General features: G+C 32.5%; 1 protein-coding gene across 3 annotated transcripts in view; it reads left to right on the forward strand.

Annotated features, from left to right (window-relative positions):
• The window catches only part of LAMA1 (laminin subunit alpha 1), a 188,870-nt gene that overhangs the window by 39,803 nt on the left and 132,133 nt on the right, over positions 1–16,934 (forward strand). The window lies entirely within an intron of this gene.

A 16,934-nucleotide genomic window follows, 5' to 3' on the forward strand; every position in this document is an offset into this window, starting at 1 on the left:
TTCTGTCATAGTCAGACTCATTCTCAATCTGACCCATTCTCCTCCAGCAGTCTGACAGTCTGACAGTCTGAGCCATTCTTCCTCCGACTCTGACTTTGTCCCCAGTTTAAATATCCTATTATAATTATATCATTAAAGTATATTGTGTATATGCCAATCAGTGTGATTATATCATTATATCACTAGAGAATCATTATCTATCTCATCAATTCCACTGAGTTAATACCTTGTAAGAATTCTTGTTTAAGTATACTTGGCCCTTTGCAATTTTTTAACCTTTGTAACCTTGGACAAGCTACTTAATCTTTGGTAAAGAACTCTTTGCCTCAGTTTCTCTATCTGTAATATGAGGAGTTGACTCAGTAGTGTTAAACCTAAGAATCTTTCCTATTGATTTAGAAAACCACAAATTAACATTATCCATGTTATATTGTATTTTAATTTTGTTAAACATTTTCCAGTTATATTTTAATTTGGCTTTGAATGCATTAGGGAATTGATGCACAAGTTTGACATAGCTAAACTAGATAATCCCTAAAATATCTTTTAGCTCTAAATTTTGCTTCTACAGCAGTGGTCATATAGCACACCTTATATTATATATTTTTCCACTTCTTTGTCTTTGCTCATACCATCCCTTAGGTTTCTTCACCTATTCCATCTAACTTTTAAAATCCAATTCAGAATCTACATCCTATATGAAACCATCCCTAATATTTCTTGTACTAAGCACACAGTGGATGGAGTATGGGACCTGGAGTCAGGAACAACTAAGCTCAAATCTCACCTTATATCCAACTGAGCAAACCACTTACACTCTGTCTGTCCCACTTTCTTCATCTATAAAATGAAGTAATAGGAGGAACTACATTCAGGATTGGGAAGATTAAGTGAGATCTTTATACAGATCTTTGCAAATTTAAAGTATATATCAATGACAATCAATAATGATGATGATGAGTAGTCCTAGCTTTCCTGTTCTTTACTATATCTCATATAATACTAATCTTCTTAATGGAATTATGACTATAATTTTAAAATAGTTATGTTTGTGTTAGAATTCATTACTAAAATATTAGTCATACAAGGACAGAGACCATATCAGACCAGGATAGAGACCATGTCAAAGACCATCAGGATCTAATGCCTTTATCCTATTTTATCCCCAAAAATATAGACTATGGAGAGTAGCATGAAGCGTACAATTGAGAATGGAAGGAAACTTAGTTAATCTAATTCAACTCCCATTACTTTATAAGTGAGAAAACCAAGTCACATCGAGATTAAGTGGCTTGTCTAAAGTCACAGTAGTAGCAGAGCTGGGATTTAAAATTAGGTCCTCCAGGGGGCAGCTAGGTGGCGTAGTGGATAGAGCACCAGCCCTGAACTCAGGATGACCTGAGTTCAAATGTGGTCTCAGACACTTAACACTTCCTAGCTGTGTGACCCTGAGCAAGTCACTGTTAACCCCAGGCTCAGGGGAAAAATAAAAATTAATTAAATAAATAAATAAATAAATAAATAATTGGGGAAAAGAAGAAAGGAGATGGGATCAGATGGGAAGTGAGAGTAAGAGGAGCTACAGATGGCATTCTCAAACTAATTTAATTTTTTTTAGAAAAAGAATTGGAATACACATCCACCTTAACCATCTGGACCCACAGATTTTATGTATTTTAAAACAATTACTCAAAATATCATATTTTTAAATACATTTAAATCCATTGAACAAACCAAAATGGTTCTTCAGAGAATTAAAACCTCCCCATGGGATTAAAATGAGAATCTTTATCATAAAAACAAAAAAGTATCTTTGAAAACTATAGTAATTTTAATGAAGAATGTTTGGTATTCTTTGCATAAAAAATGGCTTAAACATGCATAGAGACTTAAGTAGAAGACAGATAATAGTCTGTTGTGTATGTCCATGAATGAAATTCCTTTGATCTCTAATAATTACTTTGAATAATGTAACAAAATGTTTTAACTACAAGGATCTGTTCACAAATTTGGAATCTCAGAGAATTATGTACTCAAAAATATCACTTATTCTTAATAATAAATCTCTGAGCTTAGTATTTTAAAACCCTTTTTAGAAGGAGAGAAAATTTCCCTGACTTTGCCCTGGGCTTTATTCTTATCTCACAGAGAGGGCCTGGAAGAATGCTTCTCCAACAGAATTTTCTTTTCCATGATGCTCTCATTTATTTTATTTTTCCAAGGGGCAAATGAAGTAGTATAATCAGCTTCATCCTTCAGTAATTTGATATGATCTAAATTGATCTAGGTAAACAATTAAGTATTTTAAATATAATTTCTCCTAATAAGTTTTAAGTCATTTTATATTTGAAAACAATTCCTTTAGATATTACAATTTTCATTGCTTTGTGTCATTGTAAGAATATATATATATTTTTTACATTTTGACTTAGTCTGAAAAATCCAGAAAAAATCTGATTTTTAGACATTTACACATATATAACTCTTGACATTTCTCCTCCTTTTTCCAATAATGGGTAGAATCATAGATCTAGAATGCTGAGGTAGGATTTTCCCACACTATGTAATGTATGTAGGATTTGAATTTGGACTTTTACGATGTCCAACATCATTTTAGCCATTATGCTTAGCTTCTTCTTGGCTCACATAGTATTATCTTTTATAATTTGAATGCTCCTCATGACATATTTTGCCTTTTCTGGCATCTCCATTCCTTATTAGAGTATAATTTCTTTAAGGACTAGGATTACCATTATTTAAAATTTTCAGCACCTAGGACAGGATATACAGGTGGACATTTAAATGCTTGCTATATTATGCAGTTAAAACTTGGTTGGCAACAATAATTTAATTCATTTTAATTCAATGTTTTAATGTTGGTTTAAAACTCATGTTTTTGCATATTTTGTGTTATTTGTAATTAACAGACAGTGACACTAATAATGACTAAATTATCTGATTGTCTACAGATGATTAATTATGGGTTTTATAAAGTTTAGGGACAATTTTGTTCTTTGATTATTCCTGATGTCAGGAATATTTGAAGAAAGAGCTATAATGTATATATATTTCATTTTTTTCTTCAAGACATTGTTTGGTAGGACAGACAACTAATCATAGACTTTTCTGAACTGATTCTGACTATTTGGCTTATGAAATTGCATAAATGTTTATTCAATACATTGGGTGTTACTGGAAGCTATGTACTTTTAAGAACTGAGGCTGTGACTTAATTATTTATGGGTCATTTTGAACAAAGAGGAAAATAACATTATGGGTGGTCTAGAGACAAAATAACATTGTGGGTGAATCAGAATTTTTTTTCCTGGAGTTACAAAACCTGATTCTTAACCTTGCTGGCCACTGGTGATAAATTTTAAATGAAGACTGCTGAGAAAGAGTTTATATTGTCTTGTACTTTCAGGAAGTTTCTTTCATTTATTAGCTATAGTACTTCTTCTGGGTATCTTAAATTTATTCCCTAAAATACTTTTGTCATGGCAATAGCTCTTGAAGAGAGAATGTAATACAAACTTAATTTAATCACATTGGAGATGAATTGTAAATGGGAGAATGGGAGGTAAAAAAGACTAGTAACTTGGGAAAGCAGTACAATACATTGGTAAGAATACTGAATCAGGAGTGGAAGGATTGTGATTTAAATTCTACCTCTAACAACTGCTACCTGTATTAAATGAATACTACCTTTCTGAATTTCAATTTCTTTGTCTTTTAAAATTAGAGGATTAATATGAGAGGTTTTTATCAATAAGTGTATGAGCCTATGGAGGCAAGATTGAATGTGTCAGAAAATCAAGCTAGTCTTATTTAATAATAAAGACAAGTTTTCTCGAGGAATATTATATTCCTAAATTTGAATAAGCTTGAAGGAATAGGGTAGAATTATAGTTAATTGACTGGCTATTGTATTTATTTCCTTTGTTGTCTACCCCACTTCCATCCAACAGTCATATTTACTATTTGATAAATGATCTCAGCCCTTTTTTTTTTTTTTTCATTTTAAGAAATGTCTATTGCCATTCCATATCTCCCTTCCCTTCCCCCCATTGGGCTTTCCCTCTAACATAGTATGGCCAGCTGGCCTCCTTTCTCTCAGAATGAGATGATATTTTTCATACTCATTTTCTTAATTTTTATTCCCTTCTCCCTTTTACTCTTTTTCCTAATCATTTCTCTCTCTGTCCTGTCTTTCTTTCTGTATTTCTGTCTCTGTCTATATCTGTCTCTCTCTTTCCTTGTCTTTCCCTCTTTTTTTCCTTCCCTCCTTACTCTTTGAATAGGGGTGGAAAGAGCACATGACCTGTGAACTATCCCAGGTACCTCTTTGGATCCCAAGACCTATTGAAAGAAATGTTAAACATGATCTGTTGTTTTCTATCAATCACCACTTGACTGATGGCTTTATTTTGAGCATTCTCTAGAAAATGAGTATTTCTTGGCTTACTCACATCCAGAACTCATGATCTCATATCATTCTCCTCTGCCTGCCATTTGTGGTTTTATATAGAATGACAGATAGTTCTTATTTATTACTGATAAAATGCTGTACATATTCACTCATTTAACTCCTCATCTTCATTTTTTTTGTTGTTGTTGTCAAGGTTGTCTCCAAACTGGATACTTTCTTAATAAAGCTCAGCCACAGCTTTTCTTGGTGCTTTTGTCATAGTTAGAAGAATTGGGTGCTGTCCAATATATAGTTGTTGTCCAAGTAACTGAAAATTGAATCAGTGTTTTGTCTCAACTTTCTAAAATGTTAAATCTGGCTCAGAATTTTATTGCTTGTAGTTAGAGGTGTGAATCAGTTAGTACTGGTATTTTAGAAGATAAACATTTTCTGTAAAATTGTAATTATTTCCAGTGTTATTGAAAACAAAGCTGCAGTTTGAATTTATGCTTTGTATTCTGTGTAGGTTTAATTAGGAAGTAGTACTTTGTTATGGGAGCGTGATCATAGAAGGTTCTTTGTTCCATGTGAACCTTGGGACAAGAGTTGCTTGTCTGCAAAGTTTTTCAGTATATAGATTGTAAAGCCTTTTCAATTTGGACTCCTGGTTCAAAATGTGGGTATCCGAAGTGATAGATAGCTAAAAGTTTATATCTACATTCTCTACATAGGGAGAGTTTATTTCCTAAGTTAAAATAAAAGAAAGCAATTGAAAAAGTTTAACTTGAAGCATACTTTAAGGACATTGAGCCATCAGTTGCATGAAAAGAGTTGCTTCTAATTACCAATGAGCTCATTAAAGGGATTTGGTAGCATCTCTGAGATTGTGTTAGGAAGTAATTGAAGTAAATATATAAATATGAACATAACAAAATTACATTTCTCAAATATTCTATTCAGTTTTTTCTTTAATTTATAATTTCCTTGACCAGTTTTAAGTACTGAGAGTATATTGAATTTGGTTGGGAAAATGAAAAAAAAATTTAGAAGAAGCCTTTAGCTTTTGATATTTAAATAATTATTTGGAAGTACGGCATATTATGTCTAACTTTTGACCTTCAAAAATAAGTTAGAGAAGCTATTTTAGGACTTCCAAATTTTTTTTTCTTCATTGTCTTTAGCTTTCCCAGAAACTTCTCTTCTCTAGCTTTTCTACCTTCAGGCAGAGAGACTTAAAAAGATCTTTTCCTGAGGGAAAAAAACAAAACAAAAACTGCTTCATTTTCCAAGTTTTTGTGAAACTAACAACTGTTAGGGTTATAAAATGCAAAAACAGTAAAAATTATACATTTTGAATTGCTCAGTGTTTACATACTTAGCAAGTATGAACAAGTGGACATAATTGAAGCCAGCCTAAAAGATTTAGCTGAGCTCCCTCTCTTTCAACCTAAAGTTCTTTTTTAATGTTAAGCTTCATTATGAGCATTTTGGCTATCATTTCAAAATATTTAGAATTTGGTCTCCCAACTTGGCTAAGACAATTTCATGTAAATAATTATATTTGTCTTAAAGCAGTGTGTGGTTCATCAGTAATAAAGGCACTGCAATGTTCAGTAATGGAAAGGGGAATCAGATATGTGAACCCAAACTTCTTTTGTTCTACTTAGCTAGCTGTGTAATCATGAGAGAGCTTGATTAACATATTCAGACGTCAGTTTTTTCATCTGTAAAATTGGAATCATAGTGTCTACTTTCCAGGTTTATTGTGATGATCAAATGAGCTAATAATATATATGAAGCTATTTGCAAATTTTAAGGTTATATATAAATTACAACTATTCACAGTCACTTTATACTACTTTTATTGTTATACTTGAAAGCATAAAATACCAATTTTATATGTCATTTTCTAGTCATTATATAACAAAGTACATGAAGCATAAAAAATTCTTTATTAGTTCTGCCTTCTTCTCCATCATGTTCTTTATTCATTCCCCTTTTCCTTCATAATACTTTCTCCTCATCACAAACTCTCAGAATAATTTTCTTTCTTCAAGGCATAAATGAGGTACAATTTCCTACTGCAAGCCTTCCCAAGTATCCCAAATTATGGGTGATCTCTCAATTATTTTATATTTTTTTGTACACATCACCAAAACTCATCACTAATCTGTCTACTCTCCTTCTCTAGTAGAAGGTAGGCTCCTTGAATATTTTTTTTTCTTTAGGCTTTGTAATCTTGCTCTTTCAACTTTTAACTTGTGATAATTTCTTAATCTGTTTAATTGAATTTAGCATGAGTAAAATAGATGTATTCTGGGAGTGTAGAAGAGTCCTTTAAAAAAAACAAAAAACTATTTACTTAATTGTCATAGAGCAGGAAATACTTGGCTTACCTTCATGTTAAAAGTGACTTGGGGGCTATGTAGTTGGCATTTCAGATTAATATTCGATTATATATCATAAAGTGATATTAGCAAAATAAAATTCTATTGGGAAAAGAATAATTTTAGAACTATATGGAAGCCTTGGATTACTTATGGAAAAAAAAAGATTTATTACCTGGAAAATAATTTAATAGTCCAATTTTTTAAAAAAAAGTGCAGACAGTGGACTCTGCAAATTATTTACCAATGAGTTTGACTTTTATTCTAGAACATTATTATAGGGAGTGATAACAAATGAGAATATATCAAACTGATCTTTTTTTTCCTGACAGATTCATTTGAGATAAGTCAATTAGATAGTACAGTGGTTAGAGTTTTAGGCCTGCAGTCAGAAAGAGCTGAGTTCAAATGTGTCCTTAGACATTGTATGACCCTAGGCAAGTTATTCAACCTTTTTTCCCTCAGTTTCCTCATCTGTAAAATGACTTATAGAAGAAAATAGCAAACCACTCCAGTATCTTTGCCCAGAAAATCCCAAAAAGGTCCCAAAGTGTTAGATACAACTAATTGACTAAATAGAAATCACAAATATTTGAAAGGTAAACTAGGAGAATTGTGTGGACATCAAGGTTTTAGTAAAGCTTTTGACTGGATTTTGAATATACTGAAATTTCAGTATATTTTTATAAGCTGGAGATGTGAGCTAAGATGATACTATAGTTGGATGATTTTGGAACTATTTGAGTGACCAAAACCAATCAATGATAATGTCAGCCTAGGGGAAATCTTTTAATAGGGTGCCCTGGGGAAAATTTTTTTAAACTGTGAGACATAACCCCATATGGGATCACATAATTAAATGTGAAAGTCATGAATTTATGATTTATTATCAATACATGTTTGATTTTTATTCCTGTTTTATATACCTATATACCTGTATTGTATAAAAATTCCTTGGGTGAAAAGAGGTAATGAGTAGAAAAAGCTTAAGAAGCTTTGTCCCGGGGATACATCCTTAACTCTCTGATAGTCAAAATTCTTATTAATTACTTGGATAAAGGCCTAAATGGTAATGGTTGTCAAATTTGAGAAAGACAAGAAATAGAAGATAATAGAACTAGAGTGGAAAGCATCTTTAGAGGCTATCCAATACAAATCCTTAATTTTCTTGATAAGAAAACTGAGCCCTAGGGAGACTATAACTTGTCTACAGTCAAAATGTTAGAAATGGGATTTGACTCAAGGCGTTCTCATGGCAAAGGCAGAATTCTTTCCATGGAATGCAAAATGATTCAGCATATTAGAATAATGGGTCACATTAAAAGAAAATTTGATAGTGATAAATATAAAGTTATATACTTTCAAAAACTCTGCTTCTGAAGCATAGGATTTGACAAGGATAGCTGGACAACCTTTCCTTTGTTAAGAAGATATAAGCATTTTAGTGTAATGTGAGCTAAATATGTGAAGTATAACATAATAGCAGCCCAAATAGTCAATGCTATCCTAATCTACATTGACAAGCATAAATAGCGTGATGATGAAGAAAGTAATAGTATTTTGCCCTGGCCATATTGCATCTGTTCTAGGAATTATATTTTAGTTAGAACACTGATAAGACTGGAGATATCCTGAGGAGAATAATTGAAATAGTGACAAAAAATAGAGCCAGGACACAGGAAGATTGGGTGAAGAAACCAGAGATAGGTAGTCAGATGAAGATAAGACTACAATGGTAGTCATGATAGCTGTTTTCAAGCATGTTGAGAGCTAGACTAGACTTGTTTTGCTTGACCCCAGAATAAGGAAAAATGGCAAAGTTGTAAAAGGAACAGATTTTGACTTATAAGAAGAGATTTCATAATCATTAGAACTTTTGTGTTGTCCTGATATGATAACGTTGCATCCCCAGAAGTTTTCCTTTTTGGAAGGCAAGTGTTAAATAGGGCCTAGACTTGACCATTTAATACTTTTCTATTTGATGTTTGATGTGTATCTTTTAGGTGATATTGATTTTTTGTGTACAGAAGGAAAAATGTCTTCTTGTTTGAAAATGATGGTATTCCATATTTAACATGTATTGATCAACCTGCCATGGGGGGAGGGGGAAAATTGGAACAAAAGGTTTGGCAATTGTTAATGTTGTAAAATTACCCATGCATATATCTGGTAAATAAAAACTTAATTATAGTTTTTATTTATCAGATATACAAAAAAAGAAAATGATGTTATTCTATTGCTTTTAGGGACAAGTCAAAGCAAAATTGAGAATTAGTAATGCTAGAAAGGTTTGGTATGCCTTCTGCTTCCTTCTCTCCTTATCTACTCTGGTTTGTTCCTTGAATATCCATTCTTCTTATATAGTTATAGCATTGAATTTATGTTATGATAGTAATAACCTATGATGACTTAATGAATTGACTTATTTTAGGCTAAATATTTTTAATATTAGTAAGTAATAATAATAATAATAAATGCTTCCTATATTTGTCTTTCTTTTTCTCTTTCTACTTTATATTTTTACTTTCCACTTTTCACTGGCTGTCATCTCCATCCCTGGAAGGGTCTCCTTCCTCATCTCTATTTACCTCCTGACTTCTCTGGCCCTCTTCAAATCCCAGTTAAAATTTCAACTTCCTTAAGAATTATGTCTCTATTAAATTGTGAACTACTTAAAAGTATTGACTACCTTTTGCCTTTCTATACATCCCCAGTACTTAGCTCGGTGCCTGGCACATAGTAGGTGCTTAGTAAATGCTTGTTATCTTGATTAGTTGGCTTCATAATCTACTTTAATACAGTTCTTCCCCCCTACAATACTCATCTTACTGGAAGGATTGTTAGCCATTTTTTAGTCATAAAAATTAAGTATAAGACTAGTAAAATAGGGTGCTCCCTTAGCTATTTCATTTTATGGTAAGTAAAGTATGGTAGAAATAGGTAGAATAGAAGAATTGTTCAATATTAACACTAAATAATAGAGAACTTACAGTCTTGCTTATTTTGAAGATTTGTTTTGGGAAGTAATTGCTTCATAGTATTAATGTTTCTTGAAGAATAATTCCTTCAATAACTCTCTAATATTGTATCTCCATTATGAAATTTCATCCAACTAGTCCAATACATTCTGATCTGTCTTTATATGTTTAATACAGTGTATACTGACCTGAATATTTGTTACCTTTATTAAGAATTCACTTTGTATCTATTATAGAATTTTAAATAGCATAGTTGGAAGCAATCTAGGTCAATCTTTTCATTTTATGAAGGATTACAAAATGCTTGTTTTTCCTTTTGTTGTTTTTCTTTTGTTTGTTTATCTGTCCAACCAGATTATATATTTTAAGAAGGAAGGAACTTTGTTTTATATCTCTTTGTATCTCTGAAGTCATATTTAACAGACAATTAATTATTTTAAAAAGTTTTTTTTAGTGGCAGTTATGTGGCACAATGGACAGAAAACTGGGCTTAACATCAGGAATATTCATCTTTATCATTTCAAATCTGGCCTGTGACACTTGCTCTTTGTGTGACCCTGGGAAAATCAATCACTTTGCCCTATTTGCCTCAATTTCCTCATCTGTAAAACAAATTAGAGAAGAATATGGTAAACCAGTTCAGTATCTTTTTTTTCCCCACTCAGTATCTTTGCCAAGAAAACCCTAAATCACATCTCACAGAGTTGGACAGTAGACAGCAAAAACAACAATTATAATGAAATCAACAAGCATCAAGTAATTCATTGATTATTGATCTGTATCATAATTTGTTTTGTGTATGATATGCTTTGTTCTATTTTAATCATAGAACTCTAAGTATTTAAACAAAAGGTATTTTCATACAGTGAATTAAATTAAAAAAAAAAACAACTTGTTATTAAATTCAGTAAGTATGTCTTCTTTTTCCCTTGGGCTGGAAAGAAGCCTGGAGATGTCTTAATTTCTGGAGAAACACTTCTTTGAAGAACACAGGATACAGTTCAGAATCCCCTCCAGCACTGTCATTTGTTTTGCAAGAACTTTGCAAAATTGTTGCTCTTTCCCTCTTCCCCTCCCCCTTGTCAGAAAAAAAATATGCCTCTTTGATAACCAGTTAGTGAAAACTTCAATTAGAATTCTCAAATCCCTGTAATGTTAAGTCCTCTTATAGTTTCAATTGGCTTTTAAATTTGTGAATAAGTTAATGATTCATGCCAATATAGTTTTATTTGGAGACAAAACTCAAATAGGATTATGTGCCATGTTAAATTGATACATCCGTACTGAAATAGAGTTGCATTTTGACTGTGGTACTTGTAGGATTGTAAATACTCTGAAAGGAAGGACAAGACAGGAGTCTAAACTTTTTCTCTTCCCCAGTACCTTTTACATTGCAAATGATATAACAAAGTAGATTAATTGATGATATATCCAAATTTCACAGTGATTAGATACTCTTCTTCAGAAGTTCAAAGTGCAATATAGATTTTAAAGAGAACTTTTCTTTATATCTTAAAGATGTGGTGTTAAGATTTAAAATCCTTGAGATCTTAGATCTAGTCATGGAAATAGGATGCATAGCTAACATGTTAAGGCATAGGATTCTGAGAGCATAGGATCATTTATTGAGGAGGTTAGAAGTACCACAGAAGTAATCTTGTTCAATTTCGTAAATTATTGCTGTTTTTCAGTCAATTTTCAGTCATGTTTGACTCTTTGTGATCCTGTTTTGGGTTTTCTTGGCAAAGATAGCAGAATGGTTTGTCATTTCCTTTTCCTCCTCATTTTACAGATAAGGAAACTGAGGCACACAGGGTTAAGTGACTTACCCAGGAAAATACAGTTAAGTCAGATATTCTATTCACTGTGCCATGTTGCTGCCTAATTATCAGGAAGAAGGTGGTTATTTCTGCTCTGGGTAATCATGCCAAGCCTTGATCTATTACTAACAAGGTGTAAATGAGAGTGGTTAATATCCTTCTCAGTGCAGGGGAGAGGCAGAATACTGATAGGTGAGAGCCAACGCTAAATATATGACTGAGAGGAAATGACATAGGGAAGAACAATGAATCTAGAGTAAGAGGAATTGACCCATATTCCAGCATTGTTACTTGTTTGAATTTGGGCAAATCATTTTCTCTGTGACTCAAAGGTTATCTTCTCATCTATGAAATGAAAGATTGTATTAGAGTCTAGGGTCTCTTGTTAGTCTAAACCTTATTATTAAAATCAGCAGGCCAAATTTTATTACAAATTACAAAAATTTATTACAAATTACATTACAAATTTTATTGTAAAAATACAAAAATATTACAATTTTATTACAAATATTATTATAATTTTAATATAGTAAAATATTACAAAATTTATTACAATGATTTTATTACAATTATAATTAAAATTACAAATTATATTACAATTACTTTTTTATTATTGCAGTACCATTTACATTTAGAAATGCCCTCGTATATTGAATATCTTGTTATTGGATGTAATTAATAATTAATAGTCATCTCTAGGGTATGGGAAGGGGATGAAAAATTTTTTAAAAATTATTATATATAAATTATATATACACATAATTTATTTTTCAGGTAAATGAAACAGCAAGTTATACATAATACTCAGTTTCATATGCAATTATTTTTATTATTCGGTTATGAAAATTTTTGTTTAATTACACAAATTATGAATAAAATTAATTAATATTAAATTAGTATAAAATTAAATAGTACAAAATTAGTAGGAGCAGTAGTAGTTGTTGTTGTTGTTGCTCATTCTTGGACCATGACATTAGGAAGGTGATGCTATGACAGACAAGTGAGTTGGATTTAAGTGAGGGTGGGCTGTACAAAGTCTCACTTCCTTTTCCAGAGTCATCAGGATAACTAGTTGTACACAGCATTCTCTGACAGCTGCATATGTAAGTGTTCTATAGCACCCACATACACTATGATTGATTCTGTGTACCTATAAAAGGGCTCTTGGAAATGTACAAAAATTCACGCAGCACTGATTTACTTTGTTCTGCTCTTTACCCTTTCAGTTAAGGTAAGGAAATTAGGTCTGGGGAAAATTGTTGATTCAAATTAAAATAAGCAAATGATTAGCTTTGGGAACACAGCTGTGCAAACTAAAAACCTCCTGAGAAATTGGGTAGACGTTCTGAAGCTTCAATTTGGCACGTGCAACTTTGCCAATTAGAATGGTGGAAAACACATATACCCTGCCTCAAGTAATTTAAAAATCATGAGAATATTAATATCAAGAGTTTTTAACCTAATCCTGTGCCTTTTGTGGAGATAATCTCTATAAAATAGGTTACCTCTATATGTGGAGTAGCCTCTTCCTGGAACTCAATATGCTAGAATAGAGGCTTAGAGTTATTTCCTTCATGGACTTACCTCCCCGCATTCTTGCTAAGAAGCTCAAATTGTGACCTCCCTTGAAGGACCCTAGTATTAAGCATGCTTTGGATTCTCTTCATCCGTTAAAAGCTTACCAACTCAAGGACAACTATTAGCTAAGGTAAGAAACCCTATATAATTGTTGTTTTTAGATTATGCTGTTTTACAACCAGTAAGTTAATATTTAATTTGGTAGGCTTAAGTGCAAACAACATTTTTAAAAAGTGTCTAGATCACCAATTTATCCCATAGGGCCAACCGATAAGGAATGCCTCTGACTACAAAGCATTGTGATGGTTTTACAGATTGTTAGAATTCTTATAGACTTTAGAACTCCCTGAATCTAATGGCTTTCTTATTTTACAGATGGGGAGGCATCTTTGTTCTGTAGAAAGAATGCTTTCTTTGGCATCCAGAGAACATGGCCTAAAATCTTGGCTCTGCTGCTCACACACTAAATCTGTGAGTCTATGAAAGGCAAAGATTTGTCCAACCATCACATGGAGAGCTAGTGGCAGAATCAGATGAACCCCCACCCAGTTCTAAGCTTCTGCCACTAAGCTATCTTGCTTCTAATATTATCAGGACAGTGGCTGATAAGAAGCTATAAACTATCACTAGTATTATTTGAAAGTCAAATATGGAGAAATCAGTAGTGTTTTGCAAATATTTACCTCTAAAGAAATGAATTCCAAAACATTTAAAGTCCTAACTTTTTAGTCATTTACTATGTTACATCCAACAGGATTCTATTTTTGTCTATTCATTCTAATTTACCTTTCTTGTTAAGGTTTTTGTATGGACTCTCTTCTTCAGATTCTGATTTTTTTTTCACTTTAAAATTATATAGATATTCAAATGTATATATATATGTGTGTATATATATATATCCCTCATGCTTTGAAAAAAATATATTTTGTATTCTATAACATCAAAATACTGCAATTTATTTAATCCACTTCCCTTGTTGGACATTTTAAGTTGCTTCTTTTTCCCCCTTTGTAATTGCAAAAAACATTGCTCTAATACTCTGAATAGTGTTTTGTTGATCTTGATAGGACAGTCTCAGATTATATCCCCTATAATTAACTTATTGGGAAAAAAGTATGGTTGTCTTTAAAATCTTTAATGAAAACTTCCATATTACTCCCTCCCCCCCCCAAAAAAATATAATTTGTTATTCTAATAACACTGAATCAGAATCAGAGAATTTTATTATTGAGAGGGAACTTAATGGCTGGTCCAGTGGTCTGTGATCAAACCTATACTTGAAAAAGAATTCTTTCTACATTGTTGTTGATAAGGGAGTTATCTTTGCTTAAAGACTTCCAAAGAGGGATAACAAAATACCTTGGAAATGGAATGTTGTGTGGGGAATTGCAAATATCATATAAGAAGTCTGTAAAGTTAGAAAGCAACAGGAAGTGGAGGGCTTTAAAAGTCAAATAGACAACTTTCAGATAGTGGATTTTGGAGGTAATTATTGTAGTGGGGGGGGTGTGTGTGTGTGTCTCTGTGTGTGTCTGTGTGTGTGTATGTGATAACAAGATCAGACTTTTGCTTTAGGGAAATCGCTTTGGTATTGGAAGGAAAGATGAATTGTAGTGGGGAGAGACTTGAAGCACGGTAACCGATTTTGCAGTTGTCTAGGTGAGTGGTAATGAGGGAGGAAAGGCAAATACTATGATGTTGGCTATATGAGAAAAAAAAGAGGATATATAGTAAAGTGACACTCCTATGTATTAACAGGCATCTGCAACTACTATTGATATGCTGAAAATGACAAATGAGATTTAGTTTGATTTTCTTGAATTAATTAAATGAAAAATTGTATAACTTCTGAGAAGACTTTCTTCCCATTCCTTTTCCTACTCTAAATTATTATGATTTCCATTTAGCTCTAAAAATACATAGCCTATATCTTTATATTGTGTTTCTGTGTTTTTCTAACCAAATTTGACTTTCCATCAGTCATCTATCTCTAGCATCTGAGAGGTTCTTAAGAGTAATGTCTTGAAATAATGTCCCTAATACCAATAATCAATTGAGGTGTTAAGATTGGTTTCTTTCTGCTCCTTCAAATATTCTCTTCTTGTCAATGAGATGTTTCTGCTACTCACCTCATTTTGTATAATGAAAAAAAAGGCAGTCATAGGGTTAAGGTCCAGTAACCTTTGACTGTCACAATGTTGTAACCCCTGACCTCTGTGTTCAATTCAGGGAGCAAGGAATACCTCAGAGAATATTTTCCAGGACACGGTTTATCATTGACCTTGTGACACTATCTTCTGTTCCTAAGACTTTAGACAGCTTACTAGCTGAATTGCCTCACAAATATATACCAAAATACCTTGGACAAAATGTCTCTCCCCCCAATTCTCAAGTTAAACTCTTATGTCATAGAGATCCCACATGTTCACCTAAGTCTCCTTTTAAAAGGTTCAATTTAGTAGAATGGCCCAGCCAGATAAGCACAACCCTAGAAGTTCTGTTATTCCTATTTTTATCTTTTGCACACAGGCAGCCTTGAGAGGGAAAGAAGCTCCTGTTGTCCTTGGGGATATTGTCCTTAGCTGATAATTCCCCTGCCCTACTTTCCTTAGTTTTGGCATCTACCTGGAGAAGTGGATAGAGCACTTGCTTAGAAGTCAGGAATACTCATATTCTGATCTCAGAAACTTACTTACTGTGTGATTTCAAACAAATCTATTGTCTGTGATTCAGTTTCCTCAACTGTAAAATGAGCTGGAAAAGAAAATGGCAAAGCACTCCAGTATCCCTTCTAAGAAAACCCCAAATGGGATCATGAAGAGTTGGACATGATAGTACAGTGATGTCCTTAGTCTAGTAACAATAATAGGTTCATTGTCCACATTTTGATCTTAAAATATAAATCATAGTCCTTTCTTAGTTAATCAAATTGCAGTCAAATGACTTCCTATGTGCCAGACACTGTGTTGAGCTTGGGAGTTACAAAGAAAGGCAAAAACCACAGAACTTGCCCTCAAAAGCCTTATGGTTTAATGGGGAAGACAACATTATGTATGTATTAGATATTGACAAATAAATATAATGTCATCCAAGAAAGAAGGCATTAGCATTATGGGCTGTTGTTAAGAAAATATTTTAAAACATTAATTGCATTGGTACTATGAAATAAACCACATTCATAAACCTAATTTGCTTTGGTTTTCTGTTATTAATAGAATGCTTATAGATATACTCTTTTCTATGGCAATTAATTGTTCCACCTAGGAGTTGTGAATAGTATTTCAGGTTTGTACTTTAAATTTTATTTTCTTATAATTATATATTAGTCTAAGGATAGAAGATAGGAAGAAATAGATTCAAAAATGTAACCTAGCAATATTATTTAAGTTTATTTAAATATTGTCTTGACTCTCTTCTTGTCAAAGAACTAGTCCCATTTGCTTTCAGTCAGTCTGCTGGTTCTCCTTTTTAGCCATTGCAATAGAGAGTATGGTTCATAATTTGAGAGATTCTTAATAAAACCCTCTCACTTTACTGATGAGAAAAAATACACAAATAGAGAGAGTCATCTGCTGAAGGTTTCATGAATAATAGGTGGCAGAATTTGTTGTTCAAATCCAAAGCCAAGCAGTCTCTTTCTATCCCATCATGCTGAATTAGAATGAGCTATCCCTGTTTAGAGAATTGCTATGAATTCAATTTATCACCCCTCATTAATGACATACTATCTAAAGCAGTGTAAGGGGGCAGCTAGGTTGGCACA

This window comes from Sminthopsis crassicaudata, chromosome 1 (assembly GCF_048593235.1).
Source record: "Sminthopsis crassicaudata isolate SCR6 chromosome 1, ASM4859323v1, whole genome shotgun sequence".
Lineage (NCBI taxonomy): Eukaryota > Metazoa > Chordata > Mammalia > Dasyuromorphia > Dasyuridae > Sminthopsis > Sminthopsis crassicaudata.